The sequence below is a fragment of the Sus scrofa genome, chromosome 4 (assembly GCF_000003025.6).
Source record: "Sus scrofa isolate TJ Tabasco breed Duroc chromosome 4, Sscrofa11.1, whole genome shotgun sequence".
NCBI lineage: Eukaryota > Metazoa > Chordata > Mammalia > Artiodactyla > Suidae > Sus > Sus scrofa.
The window spans coordinates 34,012,154-34,032,089 of record NC_010446.5 but is presented as its reverse complement, the minus strand read 5'-3'; positions in this window follow the sequence as shown (position 1 = coordinate 34,032,089).

The following is a 19,936-nucleotide window of genomic DNA, read 5'->3' as shown; positions in this document are numbered from 1 at the left end:
TCATGGGCAGACAGTCTTAGAGCAGTGCCAGTAGCTCCTTTTCCACTTGGGTTTAATCTGGGAATTTCAAGCTGTGAGTCACCGGGCTCTGAAAATTGGAAAGAAATAATTGGTGGGGGGGGCATTTGTGTGTGGCAGCATAAGGAATAGAGCTGTGTCTGTATCATGATGTTTAAGCGATTGGCGTGTCTGAGCTGCCATCCCTGGGAGAGGACTATTCCCGGTGCATGCCTGCCTTTGCTGTGGAGTCTGCTGGTTCTCTAGGACAGAGCTCAAGTAACTTCGAGATTATTAAACATTGATGAGTGTCTCTTAGGGATTGTTCTGACCCTTTCCTCACACCTTTACCTCCTCCCTTCCTGGTGATGCTGGTGCCAGGAGGACCAGCCATCCCCATGCCACCTGTAGAGGCTTTTTAGGTCAGAGCAGTTAAATGATTCCTTTGTTAAAACTCATAAATTTTGAGTCAGAGTCAGAATTTGAACCTAAGGTTTTTCACCTGCTGGACTCAGTCCTTCCTGTCATGCTTCCCGCCTCTCCTAGGCACCATATGAGTGAGCCAGACATTCCTTAACCTTAATTAAGATTGACGATAATGTAGAAAAGGCATGACGTATGGGTCATCAGATACTGAATTCTGTCAGTATTCGGCCCAGGACAGTCTGTGACCAGTGACAAGTGTTCTCCTGCTAATTTTTGGAGCCTCTGTTTATTCAACCTGGAAGGTTTTCCTTCCTGCTGAAGGTTGCTCTTAAGCAGACGCTGTGTGTTCAGGGTGGAGCACACGCTGTACAGCCTTTTGAATGAGCACATATCAAGAAGTTTAGGGAGTTCCCATCGTGGTGCAGTGGTTAACGAATCCAACTAGGAACCATGAGGTTGTGGGTTTGATCCCTGCCCTTTCTCAGTGGGTTAAGGATCTGGTGTTGCCGTGAGCTGTGGTGCAGGTCACAGACGCTGCTCGGAGCCCGAGTTGCTGTGGCTCTGGCGTAGGCTGGTGGCTGCAGCTCCAGTTCGACCCTTAGCCTGGGAATCTCCATATGCTGCATGAGCAGCCCTAGAAATGGCAAAAAGACCAAAAAAAAAAAAAAAAAAAAAAAAGAAGAAGTACCTTTAACAACAGCAGATACTCTGAGTTCCTGTGAGGTTCAGCAGGTTAAGGATCAGCATTGTCACTGCAGTGGCTCAGGTCACTGCTGTGGCACAGATTTAAGCCCTGGCCCAGGAACCTCCACATGCTGAGGGCATGGCCAAAAAAAAAAACCCAATCAAAAAATCTCAGCAAATACTCAGCAGATGTGAACTTTTCTTTGCTTTTGCTTCATAATTAAGCAGTTCCAAATGTTGGAAATGAAGTAAAAGAAATTGATCCAGATATGAGCTTATTCTCCTTCATTCTTGGCTGCTTTTTTTTTTTTTTAAGACAAAATTAAGGCAACATGCACAAAGTTAAAAACCATTTACACTAATATTATGGAATAGCTTTAATGGAAACCTTGCTGGCCTTTAGAAAAAATGTGGTTATTGTTTTCTGTTAGCATCGGTACAAGATGGTTTATTCTAGAAAGTGTAATAATATCAAGTTCTAGAGAAAATGTGTCAAACACTTGTGTAATTTAGCCCTTGTCTCTAAATCAGAGTTCACCCATTTCAGTAATGTAAACTTATTTATGGTCCTTATTTTTCTAGCTTAGATAGTTTTGATTAATATATGAAAGTAATTCCGGCTTTTTTTTTTTTTAAAGGAATATGGCACATCAGAACTATTTTATTTACCAGCGGACTTACCCTTAGGGTATTGTTAGATCTAAGCCCCATGACTTGTGAGAGAAAAAGGAAACAGAATAAAGCCATGGAAGTGATTAGCTAGAGAATACTCCTGGGATGGTTTAGCTAGCAAAGAAAATGAAACTGAGGAGGAGCAGGACAATACCCTTCATATCAAGAATAGTCAGAATAACACAAGGAGGAAAAAGTTTACAGCGAACCAGAAGGCAGTCAGTCATCACAAGCAGGACATTTCCCGACAGTTGCTCAGTATTGAAATTGATTGTATCCACAGTGGTTCTTGTAGAATTTAATAAAAAAGCAAATTCATTGCTGAACTTTGTGGAGCTGTGTTTTACAGCCTGGAGTACGACTGAGGAATAATCTACAAAAACAAACACCCAGGAAGTGTTTTGCAGTGTCAGCCAGCTGCAGTGAGACTGCTCTGTCAAGATGCCTCTTCTGAACTCCGGTATGGAGTCGTTGGCTTAGAATGTGTGAGCATCTTGAGGTCTCATTCAAAGAGTAATTCTTCTCTATTTCCTATGGACCACACCTAATAGGATCATCTTGGATAAGTCAGCTTTTCCTACCCTCTCACCCAAAGAAGCATGCTACATCATTAATCAGTAGGACCAGAAAGTTCTGCCATGGCTGAAACTGACCAGTGTGGTTGTCCTTTACCCTTGGAAGCCTATTGAGTGTCAAGTTGAAATTTGCAAAAAACATCTAGACCAAGGTCACAACTGAAACACAGAGTTTCAAAGAATGGTTTGTGTGAGGAAATTAAAAAAAGAATACTAAGATAAATGTGCAAAATAAGTTGGACACAGCAAAGAAGTATTGTTGATGTTAGACCAAAAAAGGAATAAACTGTATGTACAACACTATTTTCAACTTGAAAGATTTTTTTTTTTAAACCAGAGGATGAACAGAAACTCCTGAATATTAAGTCCAAAAAGCAGTTCTCATGTGTTTCACTATTTCCTAGGTATGTGGATGACCTCCTTGAATAGTTTTGTAACGAATCATTCTTAATTATTTTTTTTTCACCAACACAACTATCAAAATACATATTTGGGCTGATCTCAGAGTAGTTACAGGTCAGTACAAGTTTTAAGGTATTGCTAGCAACATAATTTGTTTTTAAAATTTTTACCACATTTATTTTATTTTACCACAAGGGGGCACTCTGGTGCCATTGAAAAGCCGTTTCTTTCCCTTACTCCCCCTCCTGGTTGGTTATGAGATAGCCAATTTAGAGAAGCCCACTCTGATTTGTAATATTTTGATAGAAGTGTTTATTAATATAAGGTTATCAGAAAATGTTGGACAACTCATATTCATTTTGTGACTTAATCCATTCTCTTTTGTGTGTGTGGAACCACAACACGTTTCAGGTGACTTGGGGCCAGCCAGTGTCTAAGTTGTCGCCAAAAATAAAAATGAAAAAAGAAAGGATGTCTGTCGGTCTGTGCACGTTTAATCACTTATTTAGCAAATAATTATTGAGCACGTACTGTGAGCCAGGCATTGTTTCAGTTCTGGGCAAAGGATGCAATGCCTGCACTGATGGGCCTTACAGCCTGGTAATCTGGTGGCAGCCTTCCTTGACAAAACATAAACATGGCAACCAAATAAATGAGAAAAAGTATTTTTCTAATCTGTGAAATCCAAAGTCTGAGAACATACTGAAGGGTATCTGTCCAGAAAAGTCAACCTGTCATGTCAGCGTGCACAGATAGACCCATGTTTTTTCAGATCTGACCGCATAGTTGGTCTGGTTCAGCCCTGTCTGAGAGATTTTTCTGTGATGATGGGCATTCTGTATTGCTGCCCCCGCAGCATGGTAGCCTCTGCCACATGTGGCTGAAGATTACTTGAAATGTGGCTGGCGTGGCTAAGGGACTGCCTTTTTAGTCTTATTTAACGTGAGTTAATGTGGACAGCTACCTGTGGCCAGTGGCTGGTGTGTTGGACAGTGTGTTTGGTCGGTCACATTGGAGTAGTCAGCTCTCTTGCCCTTGAGTTTCCAGTATGCCCCAAATCCTTTGGCTCTTTGTGTTTCTTAACTGGAAGAACCAGCCGAGCCTCTTTTCACTCTTGATTGTCAGATATAATTTCCCAGGAGAGACGAGGATTGCTCTCTGAATCGCTGTTGATGGGCCTCCAGTTGCTGTGCAGACAGCTTTCTCTTTGATCACAAAAGACAACTATGTACTTTGTGCCTTTATGTGCACAAGGGTAAACCACTTGCAATGTTGAGAGACCCAAAGCTGTTCCTGATGGGAAATATTGCATCAGCGGAATTGAAAACACAGCTGCTGCAGTTCTAATGGGCATGTAATTTCTCCTGTCAGTCAGTGCGCATTTAGCGTTCATTGTGTGCAGGGCCGTTGCCCCACCAGGCTGTACAGAGGGACGTCAGAGGGACGCTCAGCGCATGTTCTTGAACAACCTTATTTGTCTCTATTGACTTTTTTTTTAATCTTACCCTTTAGAGATGTTTATTTATTTATTTGTCCTTTTAGGGCTGCACCTGCAGCATATGGAGGTTCCCAGGCTAGGGGTCTAATAGGAGCTGTTGCTGCCGGCCTACACCACAGCTCACAGCAACGCCAGATCCTTAACCCACTGAGTGAGGCCAGGGATAGAACCTACAACCTCATGGTTCCTAGTCAGATTCGTTTCCGCTGCACCACGACAGAAACTCCTATTTTTTAAATTATAGTTAATTTACAATGTTGTGCCAACTTCTGCTGTACAGCATAGAGATCCGGTCATATATATGTATTTTTTTTTTTTTTAGTTTTTCTTTTTCTCGTATTATTTTCCCATCATGTTCTATTCCAAGAGATTGGATATGGTTCCCTATGTTATTCAGTAGGACCTCATTGCTTATCCATTCTAAATGTAATAGTTTGCTTCTACTAAACCCAAACTCCTAGTCCATCCCACTCCCTCCCCTTCTCCCCCTTGGCAACTGCAAATCCATTCTCTATTTCTGAGTCCATTTCTGTTTTGTAGATAGGTTCATTTGTGCCATGTTTTAGATTCCACGTGTAAGTGGTATCATATGGTGTTTGTCTTTCTCTTTTTGACTGACTTCACTTAGTATGAGACTCTCTAGTTACATCCATGTTGGTGCAAGTGGCATTCTTTCATTCTTTTTTATGGCTGAGTAAATATATCCCATTGTACATATGTACACATCTTCCTAATCTATTCATATGTCAGCAAACATTTAGATTGCTTCCCTGTCCTGGCTACGATGCATATTCTCTGTTGAGTCTTTTAGGAGTTTAAGAGGTTTAAACTAGTGAACAGTTCAGGACTCCAGCAAGAAGTCTACCAGTTTACAGGGCAGCCTTGGAAAGAGGTGAGTTATGTGCAAAACGGAAGGCACCCTGTGTGCAGGTGGTTTTCATCAGTGATGTGTTGGCATGGATCTTGCCCTGTTCTCAAACCCGGTGGCAGGACAATTGGCCAAGGGAGGAAGGAGCACCATCCAAACCCCAGCTCCTCCCCCAGACTTGACACCCACCTCTGCTCCCTACTCCTCGACTCTCTGGCCCTTTGCACCCAGGCTCCACATTCCAGAGGGGCCTCCATTCCTGGCCCACCCTCCCCCCAGCCTGTTTCAACAGCCTTCTAGTGATCTTGTCCCCAGCCCTGCTCACCCTCAGTCCACCCAAGCACCACTCACAGATCCTAAAGAGTGCATCTACCCACAGAATAATGTCCCTCGTGCAAATTGGATTTTTTTCCCTTTTTAAAATTTAGCTTCTCTGCATGTTAAAGCATAGTATTGTTTAATGTTGGCTTTTTAATTTGACCAGAGTCTCTCTGATGAGGAGTTTAGATCATGGGTGCTGGTAAGGCATGCTCCAGTGGTCTGCTGTCTCTCTTGGTCCCTCCGAGTTGGGCACAGCTGCCATGGTCAGATCTGTGCTCTGTCCTCACATGATCTTGGGCAGCCTGATATCCTGGGGTCTGAACCCATTTCTTCAACTGAAGAGGGAAATAATTATGCTAACACTGTAGGGTTATTGCAGCTGTTAAACCTCATGGTATGTACCAATTTCTTAGCAAGATACACAGCACAGAGGAGGAATTCAACATGTTAACTGCCATTTTTATTGTTACTATTTTCCTTTTTTATACTACTTGATTTTCATTTTTTGTTGTTGTTTTCTATGTCTTAAATGAATTGAAGTCAGTTTCTCTTTAGCTCCATCTATTTTGAAGGCAAATTCTCCTGTTAAAAACCCACTGAGATTGTATGAGTGGCCATTCTATTCCAAGCTATAATCCCTAGAGACTTGGAAACCTACTTCTCACAAAAATCTATACACAAAGGTTCATAGCAGCATTATTTATAATAGCCAAAAAGTGGACACAACCCAAGTGCCCATAAACTTGTGATGAATGAGTGGATAAACAAACCATGGTATGTCCACACAATGGAATATTACTCAGCCATAAAAAGGAATGAGATTCCAGCCCATGCCACAGCATGGATGAACTTTGAAAACATTATGCTGAGTGAGAGAGGCCAGACACAAAAGGTCATATATTGTATGATTCCATTTATATGAAATGTCAGGAGTAGGCAAAGCCAAAGATACAGAGAGATTGGTGATTGGCAGGGGCCAGGCAGAGGGAGGGGTTTGGGAGTGAATGGTAGCAGATACAGAGTTTCTTTGGGAGGTGATAAAAAATGTTCTGAGATTAGATTGTGGTGATGGTTGATTGCACAACTTTGTGAATATACCAAAACCCACTGAACTGTACATTTTTAAAGGGTGAATTTGATTTTATATGTATTAGGAGTTCCCTGATGGCCCAGTGGTTAAGGGATCCAGCGTTGTCACTGCTATGGTACGGATTCAATCCCTGGTCTGGGAACTTCTGCATGCCCTGGGCACGGTCAAAAACAAATAAAACAACAAACTGTAACATGTATTATTTCTCCATTTAAAAACCCTGCCAGGGATATCTCAGATTTTCTACAAATTCTCTCAATTCTCTGATCTAATGTTTATATCATTGCAGCTAAATAATCTGAATTCTCTTTTATGGAAGATGGGGAGTTTTGCACTTTAGGGTTTTACTCCATTCAATACTCTTGCTATTTATTCTGAAGTTTTATGGCCTCCTTTTCTGTCAGTGTCTTTTCCTCTCTTGCGTTTTCCTTCATTCCCTCCATCCTGCCGGTTGGACTTCACTGCAGCAGGCATCAGACCCCTCCTCCACTGCCAGGGCTGCCACAGGTCTGGTTCAGGGACCTCTGGTAGCACCAGTGGTCCCGACAACCGTCGGCGCTCCTTCCCAGCAGTCTTTGAGGAGGAGATGAACCACGCCAGACTTGGCCAGTCTGATGAGCTCCCTCTTGCTCTCGAGTGTGTGTCCTTGACCATTTGTCGAGTTAAGAGGATCCTTCCTTCATTGACTCAACAACCACTCACTGAGGGCACGCATTACAGGCTCCTCGAGGGTGGAGTCGTTGTTCCTTCAGCAAGTGTGTATCCGTGGTGAGCTCCTGGCTGCTGGGGCAGAGCAGTCGAATGAGGAGAAGGACCCTGCCCGCCTGGAGCTGACCTGCTAGTGGTGGAGAGGCCACGGACACGGTGTAGACAAGCACCGCCTTTGACCTCCGACCGTGGGATGTGGCAAAGTGACCTGGGCTGGGAAGGGCTGAGGGGAGCTGCTTCAGATGGAGTGGGGAGTTGCCCTAGAAGATGCCAGCCGTGTGAGGAACTAAGGGAAGAATGTCCCTCGCTGAAGAAACAGCAGACGCAGAGGCCCCACGGCGAACTCGCTCAGGGAGTTTGAACAGCGGAAGGCCAGCGTGGCTTCTGACTGAGAGCTTAGCGAGTGAGAGAGTGTCTACAGTGGCAAGTGAGTTGGAGTCTTACAGACCTTGGCCGAGAACTTAGATTTGATTCTAATTACAAAGGGAACCCATTGTGGGGTCTAATTGACATTTTTTCAAGAATCTCACAGCTGTGGTCTGAGGCGCTCATAACCTCCATTTCTTACATGTGTTTGGCACATTCACCCTCAGCAGGTGGATCCAGTGGATGGATTTATTGAGAACTTTTTTTTTTCTTTGGTCTTTTCTAGGGCCGCATCCGTGGCATATGGAGGTTCTCAGGCTAAGGGTCCAATCAGAACTGTAGCCACCGGCCTACACCAGAGCCACAGCAATGCTGGATTCGAGCCGTGTCTGCAACCTACACCACAGCTCATGGCAACGCCAGATCCTTAACCCGCTGAGCAAGGCCAGGGATCGAACTCGCAACCTCATGGTTCCTAGTTGGATCCGTTAACCACTGCGCCACAATGGGAACTCCTATTGAGAACATTCTATGCCAGAAAGTGTGCCGGAGGCTGCACCCTGAAGCTGTCCCCATCTTCACTCTGAGTGCTCTGCGAACAGACTCCATGCACTCCTGCAGATGCCCACAAGATCCAGGCAGAACTGAGCAATCCGTAAGCTTTACTACTCATTTCTCTTGCAGCTGCTCTGATTTCTTTGAAATTCTAGCCATCATGTATTTGTAAGATCAGTTGGCATTTTAAATCATATTTGACACATAGCCAACTAACGCTGCAGCCCTTTGACAAGAGCCAACCTGTGACAGGCGGTGGGGGTGGGGGGGTTGCACTCTTATTTCCTTCTCATTCTCCCACATCTGTATGTCTCCCTTCCACATTCCTGAGAGCGCAAAGTTGTCTTTTTGCTTCAAGCTCTTGTGGCCCTTTTGCTAGGAGACAGGAGGCTCTGATCACCACTCATTAGTTTAATATAAAAAGTAGAAATCTATCATGATGTACATTGTGGCTTCTCTTGCCTCTGCCTTTTTGGCCATTTAAGTCACTTGGCTCAGCTATTATCAAATTCCTAATATTCTCTCGAAGGAAATATTGCAACTTTGGGGAGGTGTGACCACGGGGGTACATGCATTGATTGCTTGAGAAGTGTTAGTTATGGAGTGGGGTCTGTTTAATTAGGTACTTCAGTTGAAAGCGAGTGTCAACTTTTCCACAGAGCTTGACAGGTTTGAATTGGCTGCTTGCCCTTGAGTCAGAATTTCTTTTCTAAAAGAAATAATTTGGCAGGCTCTTATCTTTACACGCAGACTCAGAGCTTCAGTTCCTCCTGCCTGGGGAGGTTAATTCTGTTGGGTCTCCCCAAACTCATCAAATCCCACATTGAAATTGGAAGGCGAAAGTAACATTTACGAGACTCCTTTTTTCTTCTTTTCTTTTTCTTCTTTGATCCCTTTAACTTTCATGCTTTATTTTGTTTGGTCACAATCTTTTAATATTCTGGTTCCCTTTTGATTGTTTACCTTGGTAATTCTTCCGTTTATTCTTTCTTTGTTCTCCCTTTATTTCAGAACCTCTTTTCAATGAACCTGCCTTTTCTCCTGTAAGGACTGCAGTTTGTGAGTTGCAGTTTGCTGCTTGAAAGATGCTAAACAGCCATTTCAAATCCTCTCTGAAGCGGAGAACAATGAATAGTAAAATCAGGCATGTAGGCTGTGGATTAGTTTGGGCTTCTCCAGAGAAACGGAACCAGTAAGACACACACACACACTCACACACTCTGTAAAGAGATTTATTATAATGAATTGCCTCACATAACTATGGTGTCTGGAAAGTCCAGAATTTCTAGAGCAGATGTCCTGGTTTGGGTCTGAAGGCCAGAAGCTGCTGTAGGAAGAGGAAGAACTGGTAGCCCTGTTCAATCTACTCTTACTTGTGTGTGTGTTGGGGTGGTGGGGGGTGTCAGCCTTTTATTTGATTCAGGCCTTCAACTAATTGGATGAGGCCCACCGACGTGAGGGGGGGGGCAGTCTGCTATACTCAGGTCTACCCATTTGACTGTCAATCCCATCCAAATACAGCCTCGCAGAAACACTCAGAAGAATGTTGGACCAACTCCTGGGCACCCAGTGCTGCAGTCAGGATGGCATCTAAAATTAACCCTTTATAGTCGGCTCTTCCTTTCTCAGTAACCACCCCATCCTGGGCTGGAGCTTATTTGTTGTTTGATATTCACAGAAGTTGAACCAAAATAAGAAGGACTAGAGTCTCAATTCAGAGCCAGGACATTATTTGTAAGTTTTACCCAACTCTGGTTTCACCACCTGATTACGTACCCTTTTCCCATGTTCGGCACATGCTCTTTTTACAGGTCTCTGTCTCCCATTCCTCAGAGGAATTGTTCCCCCGTCTTCCTATTTTTCAAGGTCCCTTCCCAAATGCCTGCCCCTTTGTTCTCTGGCCTCTTCTTTCACAGATGGGAGAACCTGAGACTCAGGGGTTGGCTGCTTTGCCTACGGCCACACAACCATCGAGTGGGCATCTGGGGTTTAATCTGAAACCATTGGGTGTGTTAGTCCTAAGAGCCTGCTGGGTGCAAGGCATCATGCCAAGGGCTGAATACCCTCATTTTCCATCACCTCCAGATTCCTTTCCGTGTATCATTCCCACTTCTGGAAAGGTGTGTCCTGTTCTGACCAGTATTTCCCAGCCCCTCTGCACTCGACTCCCATCTTATCTTCCAGTCACAGGTATTGGGCACTTTGTTTCTGTAATTTTCTCTTCTTTCTTGTTTATTTTTCCCCTTTATATTCATATGCTATAAACATAATTCTGTTCTTTCATCCTGAAAGCGCTCCTTGGACCCTGTGTTCCTCTAGAGATACTATTGATCTTTTTCCTTTTACCCTCCCTCATTCTTTTTTCTTTTCTTTCTTTCTTTCTTTCTTTTTTTCTTTTTTTTAATTCCAGGTAAAACATCCGTCTGCCATCCATGAAAAAACTCTTCTGGCACAGTTACGGAGAGCATTCTGTTTCATCAAATGCAGTGGCTGCTTAGCTTGACTCCGTAGCCTTTGTCACCACTTCTTCCTCCACAAACTCTGGTTTCTTCTCTTTTCTTGCCCTGCCTTCCTCCATCGTCTATCCGCCCCTTCCCCCAGTCGCTCTCGCACTTGGTTGTACGTCAGAATTCCCTGCAGGGCATAGGACCCCACAGGTTGTCGGTCCCACCCCAGAGCTTCTGACTCTGCAGGTCTGGGGCCCAAGGTCTTGCATCTGACGGAGTCCCAGGTGATGCTGACGGATGGGTTCCACGTGCTGCTGCTGCTGCTGCTGCAGAGCCCGCACTTGGACACTGGCATTGCTGGGTTTTCAGACTCTTCCTGGGAGCCCTCCTTAAGGTCATTCACTGTGTCTCATGGATTCTGAAATCCTGTCTCTCATTTCCACATCTCTTCCGTCTGGCAAGTAGATGTCCTTTGAACTTGTCTTCAGCATTTTTTGGAAGGGGCACTTTTTTTTTTTTTTTTTTTTTGCCTTTTCTAGGGCCGCACCTGCAGCACATGGAAGTTCCCAGGCTAGGGGTCCAATCGGAGCTGTAGCTGCTGCTCTACACCACAGCTCACAGCAACGCCAGATCCTTAACCCACTGAGCAAGGCCAGGGATTGAACCCGCAACCTCATGGTTCCTAGTCAGATTCATTAATCACTGCGCCACGACGGGAACTCCTGGAAGGGGCACTTTTAGTATTTAGGATGTGGCAGTTCTCTCTTGAATAGACAGTCCTGTGCCTTGAAGGAAGTTTGGTCCCCCTGCCAGCCACTGGAACAACCAAAACAACACCCCACCAATACCTCCAAATGCCCCCGGGCTGTGATACTGTCCCTGTGAGAAGCCTTAGATTCCGCCCATTCTCTATCCCCTGGATCCTGGCACACACCTGGTCAATCAAGCAGAGTCCTCCCCTCTGCCTCAGCCTTCCTCGCTTTGAATTGGTCATCAGTTTTCATCCATTATTTCTAAAATAGCTCTTAATTCTCTTTCCTCCTTTGTATTATACATTGTATTATTAAAAGCACAGGTTTTGAAGCCTGGCCCCTTGCAAAAGTTCACATTAAAATCTCGGGCCATTTAATAGCTGTGTGACCTTAGGCAAGCTAACAAACCTCTCTGAGTCTCCGTTTCTCTGTAAAGGAAGGTAAGCACTCCTTTGCAGGGTTATTGGGAAGGTTAGCAGTGAGAAACACGGCGCTCTCTTCTCTGACAGATGGCTCACTCAGTACCTAATAGCTCTTTCCATGGGCCTGAGAATTTCTACCGCAGATCGCTGAGGCTGCCCTTCCCTGTCTCTAGTTCCAGGGCCTTAACTCCGGCTTGTACTGCTGTGGAGTAGCTGCTCAAAGGCAGGTTTTAAATGCAGAGGTCACTCTGCTTGGGCATCCTCATGCATCTCCATCGCGTACACAGTTGACCTGAACTTCTTAGTGGGACCTACAGAGCTCTTTGGAAATACAATTCCAACCCAGTGTTCCAGCCTTACTCCCGTCTGTCAGTCGGCTCCCTCCGCTCACCTGCCTCCCCTCAACAGGCAGGTGCGTGCACACAACACACCTCCTGTCTGTTTCTCAGTGAGTCACTGTCCCCACCCCCTCCCCATTTCCCACTTTCCTGGGCCTGAAACCCCCTCCTTCTGGGCCAGCTCATGTCCTTTCCCCCTCCCTGTGGAGTCTCCTCTCTCTCTGCCAAGGAGCACAGGCCCTGGGGTGACACACCCTTGGCTGCATCTCAAATCAGCCACTCCAGGCACCTGCCTCTCTGGTCACTGAGATCCCATCATGAAGGCACCTTAGTCCAACTCCCAGCAGGGGCCAGGCTGGCAGAGAACCCCTGGGGCCTTCCCCCCTCCCTCAGGCCTTTCCCCTTTGAGAGTCACTGGCCAGGGCCATGCCATCTTATGTGTTTTCTGTCACTGCCAGAACCAGTTACCACACACTCAGTGGCTGGGACAGCACAGGCGTATCATCTTAGAGTTCAGTAGGTCAGGATCTCGCCCAGGTCACACCAGCAAAATCCAGGTGTCGGCAGGGCTGCTTTCCTTCCTGGAGGCTTTACGGGATGACCCGCTTCCTTGCTTCCTTGTTTGTGTTGTTGGCAGAATTCCATTCTGTGAGGTTGTGAGACTCAGGTCCCATTTCCTTACTGGCCATTGGCTGGGGGCCACCCTTGGCAACTCGCGGGCTCTCTCGTCCTTGCATGTGACTCCTTAGAGCACAGAACCAGCAGTGGAGCCTCAAATTCTTCTCACCCTGCAGCTCTGGTCACATTCTTCTCACCCTGCAGCTCTGGTCCACCGTCTGCCTCTGTCTTCCATTCTGCAAGGACCCTGTGACTCCATCAGGCCCACCTGGGTAATCCAGGATACTCTTTCCATCTTGAGGTTCCATAACCATTTTTTTTTAAATGGTTTTTGGTTTTTTCCATTATAGCTGGTTTACAGTGTTCTGTCAATTTTCTACTGCACAGCAAGGTGACCCAGTCACACATACATGTATATATTCCTTTGTCTCACATTATCATGCTCCACCACAAGTGACTAGATATAGTTCCCAGAGCTACACAGCAGGATCTCATTGCTAATCCTTTCCAAAGGCCATAGTTTTAATCTATTATCCCCAAATTCCCACTCTGTCCCACTCCCACCTCCTCCCCCTTGGCAACCACAAGTCTGTTCTCCAAGTCTATGATCTTTTCTGTGGAAAGGTTCCTTTGTGCCACATATTAGATTCCAGATATAAGTGATGCCATATGGCATTTGTCTTTCTCTTTACAACTTCACTTAGTAAGAGAGTCTCTAGTTCCATCCATGTTCTGCAAATGGCTTTATTTTGGGGTTTTTTTTATGGCTGAGTAAGTATTCCATTGTGTATACATACCACATCTTAATCCATTCATCTGTCAATAGACATTCATCTTGGCTGCTGTGAATAGCGCTGTAACAAACATTCAGGTACTTGTGTATTTTTTTAAGGAAAGTTTTGTTTGGATATATGTCAAGAGTGGGATTGCTGGGTCTTATGGTAGTTCTAGAGGTTCCATAACTTAATCGTGCCTGTAAAGTCTTGTTTGCCAGGTAAAGTCACATGTTCCAAGGTTCCAGGGACTATGGACATCTTTGAGGGCCCTTAATTATGCCTGCCACACCTGTCATTTCTGTAAGCTTTCTGAACTGTCAGAAATAGACTCACAGACATGGAAAACAAACATACAGTTACCAAAGGGGAAAAGAGGGGAGAGAGATACCTTAGAAGTTTGGGATTAACGTATACATACAACTATATATAAAATAGATAACTGGCAAGGACATGCTTACAGCACAGGGAACTATACCCAATATCATACAATAATCTATAATGAAAAGAATATATATATACATACACACATACATATACATAACTGAATCACTTCGGGACATACCTAAAACTAACACAGCATTGTAAATCAACCGTAGTCCAGTAAATTTTTTAATAGAGTCAATATACATAATGTGCTTAGAACCATGTCGAGCTCAGAGTACTGGGTACATGTCTGCCTGTTGCTGTTATGCTGTTATAATTCCCGGATGATTAACCCGATGGACCTGGACTTTGAGGTTGAGAGTAGCCACGCATCAGCAGTGGGCGTGCTGCTCTGAATTCTGTGCACATCTCAACTCCAACCCTTGCCAACGTCACGTGCCTGGATCCCTCTGCTGCCTATTTTAGAACTTAATTTCTAAGGGGTAGGAGGCTGCTGATCCCTTCCTCAGAGCAGGGCAGAGTAGGGACAGTGAGAGTCTGCCATGGGTAGTTCGGGTTGGTGTCTATGCAGCGAAGGGTCCCCACGACACCTCAGGCACAGAAGAGCAGCAAGAGGGCTCAGCTCCGTGGGAGGAGATGAGGAAGATGGAGGCTCTCAGCCAGGAGGAGGCTCTAAACACTCAAGAAGAATTCCCACTGTGGCTCAACAGAAACAAATCCGACTGGCAACTGTGAGGATGTGTGTTCGATCCCTGGCCTGGCTCAGTGGGGTTAAGGATCCGGTGTTGCCATGAGCTGTGGTGTAGGTTGCAGATGCAGCTTGGATCCTGTGCTGCTATGGCTGTGGCGTAGGCCACCAGCTGTAGCTCTGATTCAAGCCTTAGACTGGGAACTTCCATAGGCTGCACCTGCAACCCTTAAAAAAACAAACTCAAGAAGCATCAAGAAATTCTAGCCTACCTCACTCTTGGAGGGCATGCCCTGTCCCTATGGAGAGGACTGGCTTTCTCATGTTCTTAGCAGTGTGGGACCCTTTCTCATGGGTTCATCAATCCTCCTGGTCCTTTCCAGGACTCCTAAAAGGCTCCTAGGAGTTTGAGAATTGGATGGAAGACAAAACAAAGCCAGGTAGGTAGGGCTCCCCTGACAATAAGGGGCTCCAGATGCCCATATGACAAACATAAAATAAACTTTCATTATAGATTTGTTTTGGTAGCATTATTGAAAGTAGAGTTTAAGATCCATGCTTACATACTTTTACCAAGGATATCTTAGAGGACTGTCATTATGGAGGGTGCTTATAAAAAGTTAACGGAGCCATTACTTGCGGTATTCAGAATCTATCAGATGTGTAGCCTGAGATAATTCTGGAAAATGTATACTGTCATTGTCATCAATGTTTATAGAGGGTTTAGTAGGTGTCTGTGCTAGGTAGTTTACATCCATTATCTCATTTAATCTTTATAATAGCCCTGTGATAATTATAACCATAAGTAACTAGAGATAAAGTCATGATCATCTGCCTGCGTTCTTAGAACCACTAGGACTTGCTGCCGGGAAATCATTTTTTTTCCCCTTGTAGAATATTCACAAATATTTTGGAAACCAGCCAAGCCTTTATAGGAAGGTTCTTTATCTAGACTTGGAGGGCCAGAGTCTGGGATAGATATCATAGTCTGGGATAGAAAGAAAAACAGGAAATGATCTCATTTGTTTTGAAATCGGAAACCAAATGTAGGGTATTTGAATCATTTCAGCCAAAGTGGATTTTTGTCTCTGTTCATTTGGCCACTGTAGGTGCATTTTGGCCCGGCTGGGGCAGTGGGGGCAGGGGGGTCCATGTTTTCAGACCCCAAGGTTCCTTTTCCTCTCTTGTTGGTTCAGGATTAGACTAGGAGGCAGGAAACCCAGATTCCAGCCCAGGCTGCTGTCCGGCTCCTGGAACCTTGTGGGGGAGGGGGGAGCGCCGGTTCCCTCTGAGCTCAGGTTGGCATGTCCAGTGCTGCACAGACATGCAGCATCACTGTCGTCAGGGGTGTAGTGAGGGGGAGTCTAGGCACTCAACAGAGAGTAGCCGTGTGTGTGTGTATGTGTGTGTGTGCGAGAGAGAGATTGAGAGAGAGAGAGAGAGAGAGATCCTTTCAAGGGTGCCTGGGTGAGGGATGGGGCGCGCTTCTGAGTGTGGAAAGCTCTGCAGAGGTATATTTTTGAAACTGATGCAAAATCCCAGGCAGTGACGTTCCAGTGACTCAGCCCAGTGGGTGGAAGTGACTTTAAATAATGACAGTATCAGCCGCAGTGACTGTCATGCTGTCACCCTTCCCTTCCGCAGTGTCACATGCCACCAAACACAAACTCTCTTCTGGCCCTGCACCCACTGAATCACCTACCCTCTGTGGGCCTGAAATGCAGGGAACATAGTTCCAGAGCAGCCCTCTGAGCCCAGTGGGGACAACGATGCATCTGGCCAGCAAGGGCTTTCTTTCTCTTCCCCAGAAACCAAGCCCAGATAAACAAGGTGTGATAGAAGGTCACCTTGCACAGTCCCCTATTCCAAACAGTTCTTTCACAGTGAAGGGAGGTGTAATTATAGCCGCCATCAGGGAAGAGGCCACTTGAGTTAATTAGAAAGGGAAGCCACCCAGTTTCACTTAAAACATTTAGAAACTGGGAGTTCCTGTCGTGGTGCAGCGGAAACAAATCCGACTAGGAACCATGAGGTTGCGGGTTCGATCCCTGGCCTCGATCAGTGGGTTAAGGATCTGGCGTTGCTATGAGCTGTGGTGTAGGTCACAGATGTGCCTCGGATCCCGCGTTGCTATGGCTCTGGCGTAGGCCAGCGGCTACAGCTCTGATTTGACCCCTAGCCTGGGAACCTCCATATGCCGCAGGTACGGCCCTGAAAAGACAAAAACAAACAAACAAACAAAAACATTTAGAAACTGGTAACATTTTTACAGAGAAAGAAATTGCCCAAATTGGGTGGGGGCAGCTTGCAGATGTCTCCTTTCAGACAGAACAATAGACGAATCGGCTCAAGAAAAAGGGTACGGGTCGTGGTCAGGTTTGGAGCTGCTGAGATTCTCTGTGACCAGCACAGATATTAATTCATGGAACCAAAAGAGTGCTCGGCCACATGCCCTGGCGACGCTTGGGTCCTCCTTGACCCAGCGCCTCCGAAGGTGCAGGGCCCATCAGGACTTTGCTCGGGGCTCGGAAGGATTGCAGGGATCAAAGCAAAAAATCAAAGCCCTGGCGTTCACCGGAGAAAGAAAGAGGACGGTGGTTTCTTAGGTTTCTTTTATTCATTTCATGAATCAAAATGTGCTGGAGATGGAAAGGATGGGCGTGGAAGAGAACACTGAGCAGAGAGGCTGTCGCGTGAGCCAGGTTGCAGGGGTGGGAGCCTTGGATTCCATCCTTCACCTCGCTCACCCCAAACACTGAGGTCCCAGATTGGAAGATGGGACCAAAACTGATTGATTTCATGTGCATGATTCTAAGGAACATTCACTGTGTACGATCAGGACAAATGCAAATTAAAAACAAGAGGTTCACAGTCTACAAAACAGACTTCCGTAGAGAACAGACTTGTGGTTTCCAAGGGGAAGAGGAGAGAGAGATGGATGGGGAGTTTGGGGTTGGTAGATGCAAACGGTTACATTCAGGATGGATAAGCAACGCGGTCCTACTGCACAGCACAGGGAACTATATCCAGTCTCTTGGGATAGACCTTGATGGAAGATAACATAAGAAAGGGAATGTGTGTGTGTGTGTGTGTATATATATATAGTGTGTGTGTGTGTGTGTGTGTGTGTGTGTGTGTGTATAACTGGGTCACTTTGCTATACAGCAAAAATTGGCACAACATTGTAAATCAACTATAATACAAATTTTATTTTAATTTCTGGCCACCTCGCAGCATATGAAGTTCCCAGGCCAGGGATCAGATCCAAGACACAGTCATGACCTAAGCCACAGCTGCAGCAACACTGGATCCTTAACTCTTTGTGCTGGGCTGGGGATCGAACCTGTGTCCCAGCATTCCAAAGAGGTTTCACCACAGCCAAAACACCTAAAAATTTTAAATAAAAGCAAGAGGTTCTATCCTCCCTCCTGAAAATAAAGGAAGAGCTTGCTCTTCTTTTTCTTTGGGCATTGACTTTAGAAAACTCGTTATTGTAAGTTCCTCCTCCCTTCTTTGAAAGCTAGACTAATCCTTTCAAAGACTAGATTGGAATTTTGTCAGTTTTATGACGCAGGAACGTCTTCCTTGGGGACCTGGGAGCCATCTCTTTGAAATGCCAACACCAAGAGAGAGGGGCCCCGTCTCCCAGCTTAGCTGAGAGGCTAAGAGCCTCCTCCCTCCCTCTGAGTTGCAAAATGACCCCCTGCCATGAAGTATAAGTTTGTGTTTCCTCTGGGTAAAATCAATTAGCTAACACAGATGGTCACCCCACTTAGCAGGCAAAATTAGGATGAACTATGTGTGACCAGTGGTGCCATCAAGGGCTCTTGCTTGAGGACTGGTGACAGTTTCTCCTGTATGTAATGGGCTGTAGCTGCGTGGCTCCATAAAAGAGTGAGATTTCTGTCTGCATTTTTTTTTTTTTTTTTTTTTTTGTCTTTTTAGGGCTGCACCTGCAGCATCTGGAAGTTCCCAGGCTAGGGGTCGAATCACAGCTTCAGCAGCCAGCCTATGCCACAGTCACAGCAACACCAGATCTGAGTCACGTCTGCAGCCTACACCACAGCTCAGGCAATGCCAGATCCTTAACCCACTGAGCGAGGCCAGGGATTGAACCCACGTTCTCATGGATACTAGGTAGGGTTCATTACTGCTGAGCCACAACGGGAACTAAGAATTATCTCTGTAATTCTTAGTGATTGCCTGTGTGGGCATCACGTTCTGGTTTAATGCTTATTCAGTAACAACACTGATTTTATTCTCCACTACATTTGTGGAGGGAATTTCTGGGTTGGAAGAAGATGTTTTTAGCTGTCGTTCCCCAACAGTACCCACCACACATCTGTTCTGTGCCTGATCTCCTGAACTCGGTCCATGTTTGTAAGCACGGTGTACACCATCGTGGCTTTCTGTAGCTCAGGTTCTCTCAAAGGACCAACAGAAGGACCCAGGAGATGATCTTAAATCTCGGTGAGGTAAGGCCCAGATATGGTCCCACTGTCATTTTGTGGTGGCTCCAGAAGGGAAAGGGTGAATCCAAGCTCCCGCAGACTGAAAAAAACAAGAGGCTGTCAAATCTCCGCATTCCACACCTGCTGCCCTGTCCCCCATCCCACGGCAACACACAGCATTTGGACTTTCGCTGTGTTGCACTGCTGTCATTTCTTTTATAATTAACTGCAGTACTCAGATTTCTCCCAAATTCCTGATCATGGTCTGCTTCATCACATTGGATGAATTCGTTTTTTTTTTTTTTTTTTTTTTTTTTTGTTATTGTTGTTGTTGTTGTTGTTTTGTCTTTTTGCCATTTCTTGGGCCGCTCCCGTGGCATATGGAGGTTCCCAGGCTAGGGGTCGAATCGGAGCTGTAGCCACTGGCCTACGCCAGAGCCACAGCAATGCGGGATCCGAGGCACATCTGTGACCTACACCACAGCTCATGGCAATGCTGGATCCTTAACCCACTGATCGAGGCCAGGGATCAAACCCGCAACCTCATGGTTCCTAGTCGGATTCGTTACCCATGAGCCACGACAGGAACTCCACATTGGATGAATTCTTTAAAAAGCAGTTTGATCCATTTCTAGCGAGGGATGTGAGAGAAATGAGTGCGTACTTCCATGGAATGACTTGTACATTCATGTTCATAGCAGTTTTATTCGTGATAGCCCAAGCCTGGAAACAACCCAAACACCTATCCACAGGTGAGCAGATAAGCCGATTGTGATCTATCCAGACAAAGGAACACCACGCAGCCATTAGAACAAATAAACTACTGATAGATGCATTAACCTCAGTGAGTCTCAAAAACATTGCACTGAGCTAGAGAAGCCAGACCTCACATCACGAT